This window comes from Crinia signifera, chromosome 2, assembly GCF_055691185.1.
Source record: "Crinia signifera chromosome 2, ASM5569118v1, whole genome shotgun sequence".
Classification (NCBI taxonomy): Eukaryota; Metazoa; Chordata; class Amphibia; order Anura; family Myobatrachidae; genus Crinia; species Crinia signifera.
Genome location: NC_139218.1, coordinates 156,692,270 through 156,712,045, shown reverse-complemented (window position 1 = coordinate 156,712,045; position 19,776 = coordinate 156,692,270).

Genomic DNA, 19,776 nt, shown 5'->3' with positions numbered 1-19,776 from the left:
TAGTGTGAATAAGTAAGTATTTCAGGGGTGAGTTAGCAGGTTATTGGGGTAGTAAGTCCTGATTTTTTTGGAGGTTGCAGTGACCACTACGCCATTCAAAATAGGCAGGCTTTAGCATAAGCAGTTAGGCCCCGTAGGATGATTTTAGCTAAAATGTGCCCCAAACACTCAAACCGGCTTGTATCTTGCAATGGAAAATATGGGAAACATGACTTAGACAGCAAATGATACACTGTATGCCATGTTTCCAAATTTTTATGCACAGTGGTTACAGCATGAAGCGAATGCATGTGAATATACAAAGGTGCATTGCATTAAACAAGTCCAATGAGCGTGAAAAAAATGGCCGGCCTGCCTGCTTTCATCCATCATTTGTTCTAAATTTATAATTAATCAATGAGCTGAGGTGGAGTCTTAGCCAGTAGTACCATCAGGGGTGTGTAATGCACTTTAGGGTAGACAGCCAATCAGCTGCAAGATTCAATCTGTCAATCAAACACAGCAGCCAATCAGAGAGCTGGCCATTGATCAGCAGGCCCTTTATGACATCACAGACAGACCCACGGAACTCTCTGTGCTTGTCTGCTGGCTGGCTGTCAGTTGGGTGGGTGGGCGGCAGAGGGGGAGTATGTACGTCTTGTTTCTCCTAAAAATTGCGGTTTTTCGGCGTTTCCGGAAAAAGTCGCGGTCCGACGCTCAAAAGTGGGGTATCGTAGAAATCGCCTTTTAAAGACGCACCTTTCTGGCCCCACAAAAATGGGCATTTCAAATTAGAAACAAGTCAAATGAACAAAATAGTGTGAATAAGTAAGTATTTTTTAGGGGTGAGTTAGCAGGTTATTGGGGTAGTAAGTCCTGATTTTTTTGGAGGTTGCAGTGACCACTACGCCATTCAAAATAGGCAGGCTTTAGCATAAGCAGTTAGGCCCCGTAGGATGATTTTAGCTAAAATGTGACCCAAACACTCAAACCGGCTTGTATCTTGCAATGGAAAATATGGGAAACATGACTTAGACAGCAAATGATACACTGTATGCCATGTTTCCAAATTTTTATGCACAGTGGTTACAGCATGAAGCGAATGCATGTGAATATACAAAGGTGCATTGCATTAAACAAGTCCAATGAGCGTGAAAAAAATGGCCGGCCTGCCTGCTTTCATCCATCATTTGTTCTAAATTTATAATTAATCAATGAGCTGAGGTGGAGTCTTAGCCAGTAGTACCATCAGGGGTGTGTAATGCACTTTAGGGTAGACAGCCAATCAGCTGCAAGATTCAATCTGTCAATCAAACACAGCAGCCAATCAGAGAGCTGGCCATTGATCAGCAGGCCCTTTATGTCATCACAGACAGACCCACGGAACTCTCTGTGCTTGTCTGCTGGCTGGCTGTCAGTTGGGTGGGTGGGCGGCAGAGGGGGAGGATGTACGTCTTGTTTCTCCTGAAAATTGCGGTTTTTCAGCGTTTCCGGAAAAAGTCGCGGTCCGACGCGCAAAAGTGGGGTATCGTAGAAATCGCCTTTTAAAGACGCACCTTTCTGGCCCCACAAAAATGGGCATTTCAAATTAGAAACAAGTCAAATGAACAAAATAGTGTGAATAAGTAAGTATTTCAGGGGTGAGTTAGCAGGTTATTGGGGTAGTAAGTCCTGATTTTTTTGGAGGTTGCAGTGACCACTACGCCATTCAAAATAGGCAGGCTTTGGCATAAGCATTTAGGCCCCGTAGGATGATTTTAGCTAAAATGTGCCCCAAACACTCAAACCGGCTTGTATCTTGCAATGGAAAATATGGGAAACATGACTTAGACAGCAAATGATACACTGTATGCCATGTTTCCAAATTTTTATGCACAGTGGTTACAGCATGAAGCGAATGCATGTGAATATACAAAGGTGCATTGCATTAAACAAGTCCAATGCGCGTGAAAAAAATGTCCGGCCTGCCTGCTTTCATCCATCATTTGTTCTAAATTTATAATTAATCAATGAGCTGAGGTGGAGTCTTAGCCAGTGGTACCATCAGGGGTGTGTAATGCACTTTAGGGTAGACAGCCAATCAGCTGCCAGATTCAATCTGTCAATCAAACACAGCAGCCAATCAGAGAGCTGGCCATTGATCAGCAGGCCCTTTATGACATCACAGACAGACCCACGGAACTCTCTGTGCTTGTCTGCTGGCTGGCTGTCAGTTGGGTGGGTGGGCGGCAGAGGGGGAGGATGTACGTCTCGCTTCTCCTGAAAATTGCGGTTTTTCGGCGTTTCCGGAAAAAGTCGCGGTCTGACGCGCAAAAGTGGGGTATTGTAGAAATCGCCTTTTAAAAACGCACCTTTCTGGCCCCACAAAAATGGGCATTTCAAATTAGAAACAAGTCAAATGAACAAAATAGTGTGAATAAGTAAGTATTTCAGGGGTGAGTTAGCAGGTTATTGGGGTAGTAAGTCCTGATTTTTTTGGAGGTTGCAGTGACCACTACGCCATTCAAAATAGGCAGGCTTTAGCATAAGCAGTTAGGCCCCGTAGGATGATTTTAGCTAAAATGTGACCCAAACACTCAAACCGGCTTGTATCTTGCAATGGAAAATATGGGAAACATGACTTAGACAGCAAATGATACACTGTATGCCATGTTTCCAAATTTTTATGCACAGTGGTTACAGCATGAAGCGAATGCATGTGAATATACAAAGGTGCATTGCATTAAACAAGTCCAATGAGCGTGAAAAAAATGGCCGGCCTGCCTGCTTTCATCCATCATTTGTTCTAAATTTATAATTAATCAATGAGCTGAGGTGGAGTCTTAGCCAGTAGTACCATCAGGGGTGTGTAATGCACTTTAGGGTAGACAGCCAATCAGCTGCAAGATTCAATCTGTCAATCAAACACAGCAGCCAATCAGAGAGCTGGCCATTGATCAGCAGGCCCTTTATGACATCACAGACAGACCCACGGAACTCTCTGTGCTTGTCTGCTGGCTGGCTGTCAGTTGGGTGGGTGGGCGGCAGAGGGGGAGGATGTACGTCTTGTTTCTCCTGAAAATTGCGGTTTTTCGGCGTTTCCGGAAAAAGTCGCGGTCCGACGCGCAAAAGTGGGGTATCGTAGAAATCGCCTTTTAAAGACGCACCTTTCTGGCCCCACAAAAATGGGCATTTCAAATTAGAAACAAGTCAAATGAACAAAATAGTGTGAATAAGTAAGTATTTCAGGGGTGAGTTAGCAGGTTATTGGGGTAGTAAGTCCTGATTTTTTTGGAGGTTGCAGTGACCACTACGCCATTCAAAATAGGCAGGCTTTAGCATAAGCATTTAGGCCCCGTAGGATGATTTTAGCTAAAATGTGCCCCAAACACTCAAACCGGCTTGTATCTTGCAATGGAAAATATGGGAAACATGACTTAGACAGCAAATGATACACTGTATGCCATGTTTCCAAATTTTTATGCACAGTGGTTACAGCATGAAGCGAATGCATGTGAATATACAAAGGTGCATTGCATTAAACAAGTCCAATGAGCGTGAAAAAAATGGCCGGCCTGCCTGCTTTCATCCATCATTTGTTCTAAATTTATAATTAATCAATGAGCTGAGGTGGAGTCTTAGCCAGTGGTACCATCAGGGGTGTGTAATGCACTTTAGGGTAGACAGCCAATCAGCTGCCAGATTCAATCTGTCAATTAAACAGAGCAGCCAATCAGAGAGCTGGCCATTGATCAGCAGGCCCTTTATGACATCACAGATAGACCCACGGAAGTCTCTGTGCTTGTCTGCTGGCTGGCTGTCAGTTGGGTGGGTGGGCGGCAGAGGGGGAGGATGTACGTCTCGTTTCTCCTGAAAATTGCGGTTTTTCAGCGTTTCCGGAAAAAGTCGCGGTCCGACGCGCAAAAGTGGGGTATCGTAGAAATCGCCTTTTAAAGACGCACCTTTCTGGCCCCACAAAAATGGGCATTTCAAATTAGAAACAAGTCAAATGAACAAAATAGTGTGAATAAGTAAGTATTTCAGGGGTGAGTTAGCAGGTTATTGGGGTAGTAAGTCCTGATTTTTTTGGAGGTTGCAGTGACCACTACGCCATTCAAAATAGGCAGGCTTTAGCATAAGCAGTTAGGCCCCGTAGGATGATTTTAGCTAAAATGTGCCCCAAACACTCAAACCGGCTTGTATCTTGCAATGGAAAATATGGGAAACATGACTTAGACAGCAAATGATACACTGTATGCCATGTTTCCAAATTTTTATGCACAGTGGTTACAGCATGAAGCGAATGCATGTGAATATACAAAGGTGCATTGCATTAAACAAGTCCAATGAGCGTGAAAAAAATGGCCGGCCTGCCTGCTTTCATCCATCATTTGTTCTAAATTTATAATTAATCAATGAGCTGAGGTGGAGTCTTAGCCAGTGGTACCATCAGGGGTGTGTAATGCACTTTAGGGTAGACAGCCAATCAGCTGCCAGATTCAATCTGTCAATCAAACACAGCAGCCAATCAGAGAGCTGGCCATTGATCAGCAGGCCCTTTATGACATCACAGACAGACCCACGGAACTCTCTGTGCTTGTCTGCTGGCTGGCTGTCAGTTGGGTGGGTGGGCGGCAGAGGGGGAGGATGTACGTCTTGTTTCTCCTGAAAATTGCGGTTTTTCGGCGTTTCCGGAAAAAGTCGCGGTCCGACGCTCAAAAGTGGGGTATCGTAGAAATCGCCTTTTAAAGACGCACCTTTCTGGCCCCACAAAAATGGGCATTTCAAATTAGAAACAAGTCAAATGAACAAAATAGTGTGAATAAGTAAGTATTTTTTAGGGGTGAGTTAGCAGGTTATTGGGGTAGTAAGTCCTGATTTTTTTGGAGGTTGCAGTGACCACTACGCCATTCAAAATAGGCAGGCTTTGGCATAAGCAGTTAGGCCCCGTAGGATGATATTAGCTAAAATGTGCCCCAAACACTCAAACCGGCTTGTATCTTGCAATGGAAAATATGGGAAACATGACTTAGACAGCAAATGATACACTGTATGCCATGTTTCCAAATTTTTATGCACAGTGGTCACAGCATGAAGCGAATGCATGTGAATATACAAAGGTGCATTGCATTAAACAAGTCCAATGAGCGTGAAAAAAATGGCCGGCCTGCCTGCTTTCATCCATCATTTGTTCTAAATTTATAATTAATCAATGAGCTGAGGTGGAGTCTTAGCCAGTGGTACCATCAGGGGTGTGTAATGCACTTTAGGGTAGACAGCCAATCAGCTGCCAGATTCAATCTGTCAATCAAACACAGCAGCCAATCAGAGAGCTGGCCATTAATCAGCAGGCCCTTTATGACATCACAGACAGACCCACGGAACTCTCTGTGCTTGTCTGCTGGCTGGCTGTCAGTTGGGTGAGTGGGCGGCAGAGGGGGAGGATGTACGTCTCGTTTCTCCTGAAAATTGCGGTTTTTCGGCGTTTCCGGAAAAAGTCGCGGTCCGACGCGCAAAAGTGGGGTATCGTAGAAATCGCCTTTTAAACACGCACCTTTCTGGCCCCACAAAAATGGGCATTTCAAATTAGAAACAAGTCAAATGAACAAAATAGTGTGAATAAGTAAGTATTTCAGGGGTGAGTTAGCAGGTTATTGGGGTAGTAAGTCCTGATTTTTTTGGAGGTTGCAATGACTACTACGCCATTCAAAATAGGCAGGCTTTGGCATAAGCAGTTAGGCCCCGTAGGATGATTTTAGCTAAAATGTGCCCCAAACACTCAAACCGGCTTGTATCTTGCAATGGAAAATATGGGAAACATGACTTAGACAGCAAATGATACACTGTATGCCATGTTTCCAAATTTTTATGCACAGTGGTTACAGCATGAAGCAAATGCATGTGAATATACAAAGGTGCATTGCATTAAACAAGTCCAATGAGCGTGAAAAAAATGGCCGGCCTGCCTGCTTTCATCCATCATTTGTTCTAAATTTATAATTAATCAATGAGCTGAGGTGGAGTCTTAGCCAGTGGTATCATCAGGGGTGTTTAATGCACTTTAGGGTAGACAGCCAATCAGCTGCCAGATTCAATCTGTCAATCAAACACAGCAGCCAATCAGAGAGCTGGCCATTGATCAGCAGGCCCTTTATGACATCACAGACAGACCCACGGAACTCTCTGTGCTTGTCTGCTGGCTGGCTGTCAGTTGGGTGGGTGGGCGGCAGAGGGGGAGGATGTACGTCTCGTTTCTCCTGAAAATTGCGGTTTTTCGGCGTTTCCGGAAAAAGTCGCGGTCCGACGCGCAAAAGTGGGGTATCGTAGAAATCGCCTTTTAAAGACGCACCTTTCTGGCCCCACAAAAATGGGCATTTCAAATTAGAAACAAGTCAAATGAACAAAATAGTGTGAATAAGTAAGTATTTCAGGGGTGAGTTAGCAGGTTATTGGGGTAGTAAGTCCTGATTTTTTTGGAGGTTGCAGTGACCACTACGCCATTCAAAATAGGCAGGCTTTGGCATAAGCAGTTAGGCCCCGTAGGATGATTTTAGCTAAAATGTGCCCCAAACACTCAAACCGGCTTGTATCTTGCAATGGGAAACATGACTTAGACAGCAAATGATACACTGTATGCCATGTTTCCAAATTTTTATGCACAGTGGTTACAGCATGAAGCAAATGCATGTGAATATACAAAGGTGCATTGCATTAAACAAGTCCAATGAGCGTGAAAAAAATGGCCGGCCTGCCTGCTTTCATCCATCATTTGTTCTAAATTTATGATTAATCAATGAGCTGAGGTGGAGTCTTAGCCAGTGGTATCATCAGGGGTGTTTAATGCACTTTAGGGTAGACAGCAAATCAGCTGCCAGATTCAATCTGTCAATCAAACACAGCAGCCAATCAGAGAGCTGGCCATTGATCAGCAGGCCCTTTATGACATCACAGACAGACCCACGGAACTCTCTGTGCTTGTCTGCTGGCTGGCTTTCAGTTGGGTGGGTGGGCGGCAGAGGGGGAGGATGTACGTCTCGTTTCTCCTGAAAATTGCGGTTTTTCGGCGTTTCCGGAAAAAGTCGCGGTCCGACGCTCAAAAGTGGGGTATCGTAGAAATCGCCTTTTAAAGACGCACCTTTCTGGCCCCACAAAAATGGGCATTTCAAATTAGAAACAAGTCAAATGAACAAAATAGTGTGAATAAGTAAGTATTTCAGGGGTGAGTTAGCAGGTTATTGGGGTAGTAAGTCCTGATTTTTTTGGAGGTTGCAGTGACCACTACGCCATTCAAAATAGGCAGGCTTTAGCATAAGCAGTTAGGCCCCGTAGGATGATTTTAGCTAAAATGTGCCCCAAACACTCAAACCGGCTTGTATCTTGCAATGGAAAATATGGGAAACATGACTTAGACAGCAAAAGATACACTGTATGCCATGTTTCCAAATTTTTATGCACAGTGGTTACAGCATGAAGCGAATGCATGTGAATATACAAAGGTGCATTGCATTAAACAAGTCCAATGAGCGTGAAAAAAATGGCCGGCCTGCCTGCTTTCATCCATCATTTGTTCTAAATTTATAATTAATCAATGAGCTGAGGTGGAGTCTTAGCCAGTGGTACCATCAGGGGTGTGTAATGCACTTTAGGGTAGACAGCCAATCAGCTGCCAGATTCAATCTGTCAATCAAACACAGCAGCCAATCAGAGAGCTGGCCATTGATCAGCAGGCCCTTTATGACATCACAGACAGACCCACGGAACTCTCTGTGCTTGTCTGCTGGCTGGCTGTCAGTTGGGTGGGTGGGCGGCAGAGGGGGAGGATGTACGTCTTGTTTCTCCTGAAAATTGCGGTTTTTCTGCGTTTCTGGAAAAAGTCGCGGTCCGACGCGCAAAAGTGGGGTATCGTAGAAATCGCCTTTTAAAGACGCACCTTTCTGGCCCCACAAAAATGGGCATTTCAAATTAGAAACAAGTCAAATGAACAAAATAGTGTGAATAAGTAAGTATTTTAGGGGTGAGTTAGCAGGTTATTGGGGTAGTAAGTCCTGATTTTTTTGGAGGTTGCAGTGACCACTACGCCATTCAAAATAGGCAGGCTTTAGCATAAGCAGTTAGGCCCCGTAGGATGATTTTAGCTAAAATGTGCCCCAAACACTCAAACCGGCTTGTATCTTGCAATGGAAAATATGGGAAACATGACTTAGACAGCAAATGATACACTGTATGCCATGTTTCCAAATTTTTATGCACAGTGGTTACAGCATGAAGCGAATGCATGTGAATATACACAGGTGCATTGCATTAAACAAGTCCAATGAGCGTGAAAAAAATGGCCGGCCTGCCTGCTTTCATCCATCATTTGTTCTAAATTTATAATTAATCAATGAGCTGAGGTGGAGTCTTAGTCAGTGGTACCATCAGGGGTGTGTAATGCACTTTAGGGTAGACAGCCAATCAGCTGCCAGATTCAATCTGTCAATCAAACACAGCAGCCAATCAGAGAGCTGGCCATTGATCAGCAGGCCCTTTATGACATCACAGACAGACCCACGGAACTCTCTGTGCTTGTCTGCTGGCTGGCTGTCAGTTGGGTGGGTGGGCGTCAGAGGGGGAGGATGTACGTCTCGTTTCTCCTGAAAATTGCGGTTTTTCGGCGTTTCCGGAAAAAGTCGCGGTCCGACGCGCAAAAGTGGGGTATCGTAGAAATCGCCTTTTAAAGTCGCACCTTTCTGGCCCCACAAAAATGGGCATTTCAAATTAGAAACAAGTCAAATGAACAAAATAGTGTGAATAAGTAAGTATTTCAGGGGTGAGTTAGCAGGTTATTGGGGTAGTAAGTCCTGATTTTTTTGGAGGTTGCAGTGACCACTACGCCATTCAAAATAGGCAGGCTTTGGCATAAGCAGTTAGGCCCCGTAGGATGATTTTAGCTAAAATGTGCCCCAAACTCTCAAACTGGCTTGTATCTTGCAATGGAAAATATGGGAAACATGACTTAGACAGCCAATCAGCTGCCAGATTCAATCTTTCAATCAAACACAGCAGCCAATCAGAGAGCTGGCCATTGATCAGCAGGCCCTTTATGACATCACAGACAGACCCACGGAACTCTCTGTGCTTGTCTGCTGGCTGGCTGTCAGTTGGGTGGGTGGGCGGCAGAGGGGGAGGATGTACGTCTCGTTTCTCCTGAAAATTGCGGTTTTTCGGCGTTTCCGGAAAAAGTCGCGGTCCGACGCGCAAAAGTGGGGTATCATAGAAATCGCCTTTTAAAGACGCACCTTTCTGGCCCCACAAAAATGGGCATTTCAAATTAGAAACAAGTCAAATGAACAAAATAGTGTGAATAAGTAAGTATTTTTTAGGGGTGAGTTAGCAGGTTATTGGGGTAGTAAGTCCTGATTTTTTTGGAGGTTGCAGTGACCACTACGCCATTCAAAATAGGCAGGCTTTGGCATAAGCAGTTAGGCCCCGTAGGATGATATTAGCTAAAATGTGCCCCAAACACTCAAACCGGCTTGTATCTTGCAATGGAAAATATGGGAAACATGACTTAGACAGCAAATGATACACTGTATGCCATGTTTCCAAATTTTTATGCACAGTGGTTACAGCATGAAGCGAATGCATGTGAATATACAAAGGTGCATTGCATTAAACAAGTCCAATGAGCGTGAAAAAAATGGCCGGCCTGCCTGCTTTCATCCATCATTTGTTCTAAATTTATAATTAATCAATGAGCTGAGGTGGAGTCTTAGCCAGTGGTACCATCAGGGGTGTGTAATGCACTTTAGGGTAGACAGCCAATCAGCTGCCAGATTCAATCTGTCAATCAAACACAGCAGCCAATCAGAGAGCAGTTATGACATCACAGACAGACCCACGGAACTCTCTGTGCTTGTCTGCTGGCTGGCTGTCAGTTGGGTGAGTGGGCGGCAGAGGGGGAGGATGTACGTCTCGTTTCTCCTGAAAATTGCGGTTTTTCGGCGTTTCCGGAAAAAGTCGCGGTCCGACGCGCAAAAGTGGGGTATCGTAGAAATCGCCTTTTAAAGACGCACCTTTCTGGCCCCACAAAAATGGGCATTTCAAATTAGAAACAAGTCAAATGAACAAAATAGTGTGAATAAGTAAGTATTTCAGGGGTGAGTTAGCAGGTTATTGGGGTAGTAAGTCCTGATTTTTTTGGAGGTTGCAATGACCACTACGCCATTCAAAATAGGCAGGCTTTGGCATAAGCAGTTAGGCCCCGTAGGATGATTTTAGCTAAAATGTGCCCCAAACACTCAAACCGGCTTGTATCTTGCAATGGAAAATATGGGAAACATGACTTAGACAGCAAATGATACACTGTATGCCATGTTTCCAAATTTTTATGCACAGTGGTTACAGCATGAAGCAAATGCATGTCAATATACAAAGGTGCATTGCATTAAACAAGTCCAATGAGCGTGAAAAAAATGGCCGGCCTGCCTGCTTTCATCCATCATTTGTTCTAAATTTATGATTAATCAATGAGCTGAGGTGGAGTCTTAGCCAGTGGTATCATCAGGGGTGTTTAATGCACTTTAGGGTAGACAGCCAATCAGCTGCCAGATTAAATCTGTCAATCAAACACAGCAGCCAATCAGAGAGCTGGCCATTGATCAGCAGGCCCTTTATGACATCACAGACAGACCCACGGAACTCTGTGCTTGTCTGCTGGCTGGCTTTCAGTTGGGTGGGTGGGCGGCAGAGGGGGAGGATGTACGTCTCGTTTCTCCTGAAAATTGCGGTTTTTCGGCGTTTCCGGAAAAAGTCGCGGTCCGACGCTCAAAAGTGGGGTATCGTAGAAATCGCCTTTTAAAGACGCACCTTTCTGGCCCCACAAAAATGGGCATTTCAAATTAGAAACAAGTCAAATGAACAAAATAGTGTGAATAAGTAAGTATTTTAGGGGTGAGTTAGCAGGTTATTGGGGTAGTAAGTCCTGATTTTTTTGGAGGTTGCAGTGACCACTACGCCATTCAAAATAGGCAGGCTTTGGCATAAGCAGTTAGGCCCCGTAGGATGATTTTAGCTAAAATGTGCCCCAAACTCTCAAACTGGCTTGTATCTTGCAATGGAAAATATGGGAAACATGACTTAGACAGCAAATGATACACTGTATGCCATGTTTCCAAATTTTTATGCACAGTGGTTACAGCATGAAGCGAATGCATGTGAATATACAAAGGTGCATTGCATTAAACAAGTCCAATGAGCGTGAAAAAAATGGCCGGCCTGCCTGCTTTCATCCATCATTTGTTCTAAATTTATAATTAATCAATGAGCTGAGGTGGAGTCTTAGCCAGTGGTACCATCAGGGGTGTGTAATGCACTTTAGGGTAGACAGCCAAAAAGCTGCCAGATTCAATCTTTCAATCAAACACAGCAGCCAATCAGAGAGCTGGCCATTGATCAGCAGGCCCTTTATGACATCACAGACAGACCCACGGAACTCTCTGTGCTTGTCTGCTGGCTGGCTGTCAGTTGGGTGGGTGGGCGGCAGAGGGGGAGGATGTACGTCTCGTTTCTCCTGAAAATTGCGGTTTTTCGGCGTTTCCGGAAAAAGTCGCGGTCCGACGCTCAAAAGTGGGGTATCGTAGAAATCGCCTTTTAAAGACGCACCTTTCTGGCCCCACAAAAATGGGCATTTCAAATTAGAAACAAGTCAAATGAACAAAATAGTGTGAATAAGTAAGTATTTTAGGGGTGAGTTAGCAGGTTATTGGGGTAGTAAGTCCTGATTTTTTTGGAGGTTGCAGTGACCACTACGCCATTCAAAATAGGCAGGCTTTGGCATAAGCAGTTAGGCCCCGTAGGATGATTTTAGCTAAAATGTGCCCCAAACTCTCAAACTGGCTTGTATCTTGCAATGGAAAATATGGGAAACATGACTTAGACAGCAAATGATACACTGTATGCCATGTTTCCAAATTTTTATGCACAGTGGTTACAGCATGAAGCGAATGCATGTGAATATACAAAGGTGCATTGCATTAAACAAGTCCAATGAGCGTGAAAAAAATGGCCGGCCTGCCTGCTTTCATCCATCATTTGTTCTAAATTTATAATTAATCAATGAGCTGAGGTGGAGTCTTAGCCAGTGGTACCATCAGGGGTGTGTAATGCACTTTAGGGTAGACAGCCAAAAAGCTGCCAGATTCAATCTTTCAATCAAACACAGCAGCCAATCAGAGAGCTGGCCATTGATCAGCAGGCCCTTTATGACATCACAGACAGACCCACGGAACTCTCTGTGCTTGTCTGCTGGCTGGCTGTCAGTTGGGTGGGTGGGCGGCAGAGGGGGAGGATGTACGTCTCGTTTCTCCTGAAAATTGCGGTTTTTCGGCGTTTCCGGAAAAAGTCGCGGTCCGACGCGCAAAAGTGGGGTATCATAGAAATCGCCTTTTAAAGACGCACCTTTCTGGCCCCACAAAAATGGGCATTTCAAATTAGAAACAAGTCAAATGAACAAAATAGTGTGAATAAGTAAGTATTTCAGGGGTGAGTTAGCAGGTTATTGGGGTAGTAAGTCCTGATTTTTTTGGAGGTTGCAGTGACCACTACGCCATTCAAAATAGGCAGGCTTTAGCATAAGCAGTTAGGCCCCGTAGGATGATTTTAGCTAAAATGTGCCCCAAACACTCAAACCGGCTTGTATCTTGCAATGGAAAATATGGGAAACATGACTTAGACAGCAAATGATACACTGTATGCCATGTTTCCAAATTTTTATGCACAGTGGTTACAGCATGAAGCGAATGCATGTGAATATACACAGGTGCATTGCATTAAACAAGTCCAATGAGCGTGAAAAAAATGGCCGGCCTGCCTGCTTTCATCCATCATTTGTTCTAAATTTATAATTAATCAATGAGCTGAGGTGGAGTCTTAGTCAGTGGTACCATCAGGGGTGTGTAATGCACTTTAGGGTAGACAGCCAATCAGCTGCCAGATTCAATCTGTCAATCAAACACAGCAGCCAATCAGAGAGCTGGCCATTGATCAGCAGGCCCTTTATGACATCACAGACAGACCCACGGAACTCTCTGTGCTTGTCTGCTGGCTGGCTGTCAGTTGGGTGGGTGGGCGTCAGAGGGGGAGGATGTACGTCTCGTTTCTCCTGAAAATTGCGGTTTTTCGGCGTTTCCGGAAAAAGTCGCGGTCCGACGCGCAAAAGTGGGGTATCGTAGAAATCGCCTTTTAAAGTCGCACCTTTCTGGCCCCACAAAAATGGGCATTTCAAATTAGAAACAAGTCAAATGAACAAAATAGTGTGAATAAGTAAGTATTTCAGGGGTGAGTTAGCAGGTTATTGGGGTAGTAAGTCCTGATTTTTTTGGAGGTTGCAGTGACCACTACGCCATTCAAAATAGGCAGGCTTTGGCATAAGCAGTTAGGCCCCGTAGGATGATTTTAGCTAAAATGTGCCCCAAACTCTCAAACCGGCTTGTATCTTGCATTGGAAAATATGGGAAACATGACTTAGACAGCAAATGATACACTGTATGCCATGTTTCCAAATTTTTATGCACAGTGGTTACAGCATGAAGAGAATGCATGTGAATATACAAAGGTGCATTGCATTAAACAAGTCCAATGAGCGTGAAAAAAATGGCCGGCCTGCCTGCTTTCATCCATCATTTGTTCTAAATTTATAATTAATCAATGAGCTGAGGTGGAGTCTTAGCCAGTGGTACCATCAGGGGTGTGTAATGCACTTTAGGGTAGATAGCCATTTAGCTGCCAGATTCAATCTGTCAATCAAACACAGCAGCCAATCAGAGAGCTGGCCATTGATCAGCAGGCCCTTTATGACATCACAGACAGACCCACGGAACTCTCTGTGCTTGTCTGCTGGCTGGCTGTCAGTTGGGTGGGTGGGCGGCAGAGGGGGAGGATGTACGTCTCGTTTCTCCTGAAAATTGCGGTTTTTCAGCGTTTCCGGAAAAAGTCGCGGTCCGACGCGCAAAAGTGGGGTATCGTAGAAATCGCCTTTTAAAGACGCACCTTTCTGGCCCCACAAAAATGGGCATTTCAAATTAGAAACAAGTCAAATGAACAAAATAGTGTGAATAAGTAAGTATTTCAGGGGTGAGTTAGCAGGTTATTGGGGTAGTAAGTCCTGATTTTTTTGGAGGTTGCAGTGACCACTACGCCATTCAAAATAGGCAGGCTTTAGCATAAGCAGTTAGGCCCCGTAGGATGATTTTAGCTAAAATGTGCCCCAAACACTCAAACCGGCTTGTATCTTGCAATGGAAAATATGGGAAACATGACTTAGACAGCAAATGATACACTGTATGCAATGTTTCCAAATTTTTATGCACAGTGGTTACAGCATGAAGCGAATGCATGTGAATATACACAGGTGCATTGCATTAAACAAGTCCAATGAGCGTGAAAAAAATGGCCGGCCTGCCTGCTTTCATCCATCATTTGTTCTAAATTTATAATTAATCAATGAGCTGAGGTGGAGTCTTAGTCAGTGGTACCATCAGGGGTGTGTAATGCACTTTAGGGTAGACAGCCAATCAGCTGCCAGATTCAATCTGTCAATCAAACACAGCAGCCAATCAGAGAGCTGGCCATTGATCAGCAGGCCCTTTATGACATCACAGACAGACCCACGGAACTCTCTGTGCTTGTCTGCTGGCTGGCTGTCAGTTGGGTGGGTGGGCGTCAGAGGGGGAGGATGTACGTCTCGTTTCTCCTGAAAATTGCGGTTTTTCGGCGTTTCCGGAAAAAGTCGCGGTCCGACGCGCAAAAGTGGGGTATCGTAGAAATCGCCTTTTAAAGTCGCACCTTTCTGGCCCCACAAAAATGGGCATTTCAAATTAGAAACAAGTCAAATGAACAAAATAGTGTGAATAAGTAAGTATTTCAGGGGTGAGTTAGCAGGTTATTGGGGTAGTAAGTCCTGATTTTTTTGGAGGTTGCAGTGACCACTACGCCATTCAAAATAGGCAGGCTTTGGCATAAGCAGTTAGGCCCCGTAGGATGATTTTAGCTAAAATGTGCCCCAAACTCTCAAACCGGCTTGTATCTTGCATTGGAAAATATGGGAAACATGACTTAGACAGCAAATGATACACTGTATGCCATGTTTCCAAATTTTTATGCACAGTGGTTACAGCATGAAGAGAATGCATGTGAATATACAAAGGTGCATTGCATTAAACAAGTCCAATGAGCGTGAAAAAAATGGCCGGCCTGCCTGCTTTCATCCATCATTTGTTCTAAATTTATAATTAATCAATGAGCTGAGGTGGAGTCTTAGCCAGTGGTACCATCAGGGGTGTGTAATGCACTTTAGGGTAGATAGCCATTTAGCTGCCAGATTCAATCTGTCAATCAAACACAGCAGCCAATCAGAGAGCTGGCCATTGATCAGCAGGCCCTTTATGACATCACAGACAGACCCACGGAACTCTCTGTGCTTGTCTGCTGGCTGGCTGTCAGTTGGGTGGGTGGGCGGCAGAGGGGGAGGATGTACGTCTCGTTTCTCCTGAAAATTGCGGTTTTTCAGCGTTTCCGGAAAAAGTCGCGGTCCGACGCGCAAAAGTGGGGTATCGTAGAAATCGCCTTTTAAAGACGCACCTTTCTGGCCCCACAAAAATGGGCATTTCAAATTAGAAACAAGTCAAATGAACAAAATAGTGTGAATAAGTAAGTATTTCAGGGGTGAGTTAGCAGGTTATTGGGGTAGTAAGTCCTGATTTTTTTGGAGGTTGCAGTGACCACTACGCCATTCAAAATAGGCAGGCTTTGGCATAAGCATTTAGGCCCCGTAGGATGATTTTAGCTAAAATGTGCCCCAAACACTCAAACCGGCTTGTATCTTGCAATGGAAAATATGGGAAACATGACTTAGACAGCAAATGATACACTGTATGCCATGTTTCCAAATTTTTATGCACAGTGGTTACAGCATGAAGCGAATGCATGTGAATATACAAAGGTGCATTGCATTAAACAAGTCCAATGCGCGTGAAAAAAATGTCCGGCCTGCCTGCTTTCATCCATCATTTGTTCTAAATTTATAATTAATCAATGAGCTGAGGTGGAGTCTTAGCCAGTGGTACCATCAGGGGTGTGTAATGCACTTTAGGGTAGACAGCCAATCAGCTGCCAGATTCAATCTGTCAATTAAACACAGCAGCCAATCAGAGAGCTGGCCATTGATCAGCAGGCCCTTTATGACATCACAGACAGACCCACGGAACTCTCTGTGCTTGTCTGCTGGCTGGCTGTCAGTTGGGTGGGTGGGCGGCAGAGGGGGAGGATGTACGTCTCGCTTCTCCTGAAAATTGTGGTTTTTCGGCGTTTCCGGAAAAAGTCGAGGTCTGACGCGCAAAAGTGGGGTATCGTAGAAATCGCCTTTTAAAAACGCACCTTTCTGGCCCCACAAAAATGGGCATTTCAAATTAGAAACAAGTCAAATGAACAAAATAGTGTGAATAAGTAAGTATTTCAGGGGTGAGTTAGCAGGTTATTGGGGTAGTAAGTCCTGATTTTTTTGGAGGTTGCAGTGACCACTACGCCATTCAAAATAGGCAGGCTTTAGCATAAGCAGTTAGGCCCCGTAGGATGATTTTAGCTAAAATGTGACCCAAACACTCAAACCGGCTTGTATCTTGCAATGGAAAATATGGGAAACATGACTTAGACAGCAAATGATACACTGTATGCCATGTTTCCAAATTTTTATGCACAGTGGTTACAGCATGAAGCGAATGCATGTGAATATACAAAGGTGCATTGCATTAAACAAGTCCAATGAGCGTGAAAAAAATGGCCGGCCTGCCTGCTTTCATCCATCATTTGTTCTAAATTTATAATTAATCAATGAGCTGAGGTGGAGTCTTAGCCAGTAGTACCATCAGGGGTGTGTAATGCACTTTAGGGTAGACAGCCAATCAGCTGCAAGATTCAATCTGTCAATCAAACACAGCAGCCAATCAGAGAGCTGGCCATTGATCAGCAGGCCCTTTATGACATCACAGACAGACCCACGGAACTCTCTGTGCTTGTCTGCTGGCTGGCTGTCAGTTGGGTGGGTGGGCGGCAGAGGGGGAGGATGTACGTCTTGTTTCTCCTGAAAATTGCGGTTTTTCGGCGTTTCCGGAAAAAGTCGCGGTCCGACGCGCAAAAGTGGGGTATCGTAGAAATCGCCTTTTAAAGACGCACCTTTCTGGCCCCACAAAAATGGGCATTTCAAATTAGAAACAAGTCAAATGAACAAAATAGTGTGAATAAGTAAGTATTTCAGGGGTGAGTTAGCAGGTTATTGGGGTAGTAAGTCCTGATTTTTTTGGAGGTTGCAGTGACCACTACGCCATTCAAAATAGGCAGGCTTTGGCATAAGCATTTAGACCCTGTAGGATGATTTTAGCTAAAATGTGCCCCAAACACTCAAACCGGCTTGTATCTTGCAATGGAAAATATGGGAAACATGACTTAGACAGCAAATGATACACTGTATGCCATGTTTCCAAATTTTTATGCACAGTGGTTACAGCATGAAGCGAATGCATGTGAATATACAAAGGTGCATTGCATTAAACAAGTCCAATGAGCGTGAAAAAAATGGCCGGCCTGCCTGCTTTCATCCATCATTTGTTCTAAATTTATAATTAATCAATGAGCTGAGGTGGAGTCTTAGCCAGTGGTACCATCAGGGGTGTGTAATGCACTTTAGGGTAGACAGCCAATCAGCTGCCAGATTCAATCTGTCAATCAAACACAGCAGCCAATCAGAGAGCTGGCCATTGATCAGCAGGCCCTTTATGACATCACAGACAGACCCACGGAAGTCTCTGTGCTTGTCTGCTGGCTGGCTGTCAGTTGGGTGGGTGGGCGGCAGAGGGGGAGGATGTACGTCTCGTTTCTCCTGAAAATTGCGGTTTTTCAGCGTTTCCGGAAAAAGTCGCGGTCCGACGCGCAAAAGTGGGGTATCGTAGAAATCGCCTTTTAAAGACGCACCTTTCTGGCCCCACAAAAATGGGCATTTCAAATTAGAAACAAGTCAAATGAACAAAATAGTGTGAATAAGTAAGTATTTCACGGGTGAGTTAGCAGGTTATTGGGGTAGTAAGTCCTGATTTTTTTGGAGGTTGCAGTGACCACTACACCATTCAAAATAGGCAGGCTTTAGCATAAGCAGTTAGGCCCCGTAGGATGATTTTAGCTAAAATGTGCCCCAAACACTCAAACCGGCTTGTATCTTGCAATGGAAAATATGGGAAACATGACTTAAGACAGCAAATGATACACTGTATGCCATGTTTCCAAATTTTTATGCACAGTGGTTACAGCATGAAGCGAATGCATGTGAATATACAAAGGTGCATTGCATTAAACAAGTCCAATGCGCGTGAAAAAATGTCCGGCCTGCCTGCTTTCATCCATCATTTGTTCTAAATTTATAATTAATCAATGAGCTGAGGTGGAGTCTTAGCCAGTGGTACCATCAGGGGTGTGTAATGCACTTTAGGGTAGACAGCCAATCAGCTGCCAGATTCAATCTGTCAATCAAACACAGCAGCCAATCAGAGAGCTGGCCATTGATCAGCAGGCCCTTTATGACATCACAGACAGACCCACGGAACTCTCTGTGCTTGTCTGCTGGCTGGCTGTCAGTTGGGTGGGTGGGCGGCAGAGGGGGAGGATGTACGTCTCGCTTCTCCTGAAAATTGCGGTTTTTCGGCGTTTCCGGAAAAAGTCGCGGTCTGACGCGCAAAAGTGGGGTATCGTAGAAATCGCCTTTTAAAAACGCACCTTTCTGGCCCCACAAAAATGGGCATTTCAAATTAGAAACAAGTCAAATGAACAAAATAGTGTGAATAAGTAAGTATTTCAGGGGTGAGTTAGCAGGTTATTGGGGTAGTAAGTCCTGATTTTTTTGGAGGTTGCAGTGACCACTACGCCATTCAAAATAGGCAGGCTTTAGCATAAGCAGTTAGGCCCCGTAGGATGATTTTAGCTAAAATGTGACCCAAACACTCAAACCGGCTTGTATCTTGCAATGGAAAATATGGGAAACATGACTTAGACAGCAAATGATACACTGTATGCCATGTTTCCAAATTTTTATGCACAGTGGTTACAGCATGAAGCGAATGCATGTGAATATACAAAGGTGCATTGCATTAAACAAGTCCAATGAGCGTGAAAAAAATGGCCGGCCTGCCTGCTTTCATCCATCATTTGTTCTAAATTTATAATTAATCAATGAGCTGAGGTGGAGTCTTAGCCAGTAGTACCATCAGGGGTGTGTAATGCACTTTAGGGTAGACAGCCAATCAGCTGCAAGATTCAATCTGTCAATCAAACACAGCAGCCAATCAGAGAGCTGGCCATTGATCAGCAGGCCCTTTATGACATCACAGACAGACCCACGGAACTCTCTGTGCTTGTCTGCTGGCTGGCTGTCAGTTGGGTGGGTGGGCGGCAGAGGGGGAGGATGTACGTCTTGTTTCTCCTGAAAATTGCGGTTTTTCGGCGTTTCCGGAAAAAGTCGCGGTCCGACGCGCAAAAGTGGGGTATCGTAGAAATCGCCTTTTAAAGACGCACCTTTCTGGCCCCACAAAAATGGGCATTTCAAATTAGAAACAAGTCAAATGAACAAAATAGTGTGAATAAGTAAGTATTTCAGGGGTGAGTTAGCAGGTTATTGGGGTAGTAAGTCCTGATTTTTTTGGAGGTTGCAGTGACCACTACGCCATTCAAAATAGGCAGGCTTTGGCATAAGCATTTAGGCCCCGTAGGATGATTTTAGCTAAAATGTGCCCCAAACAC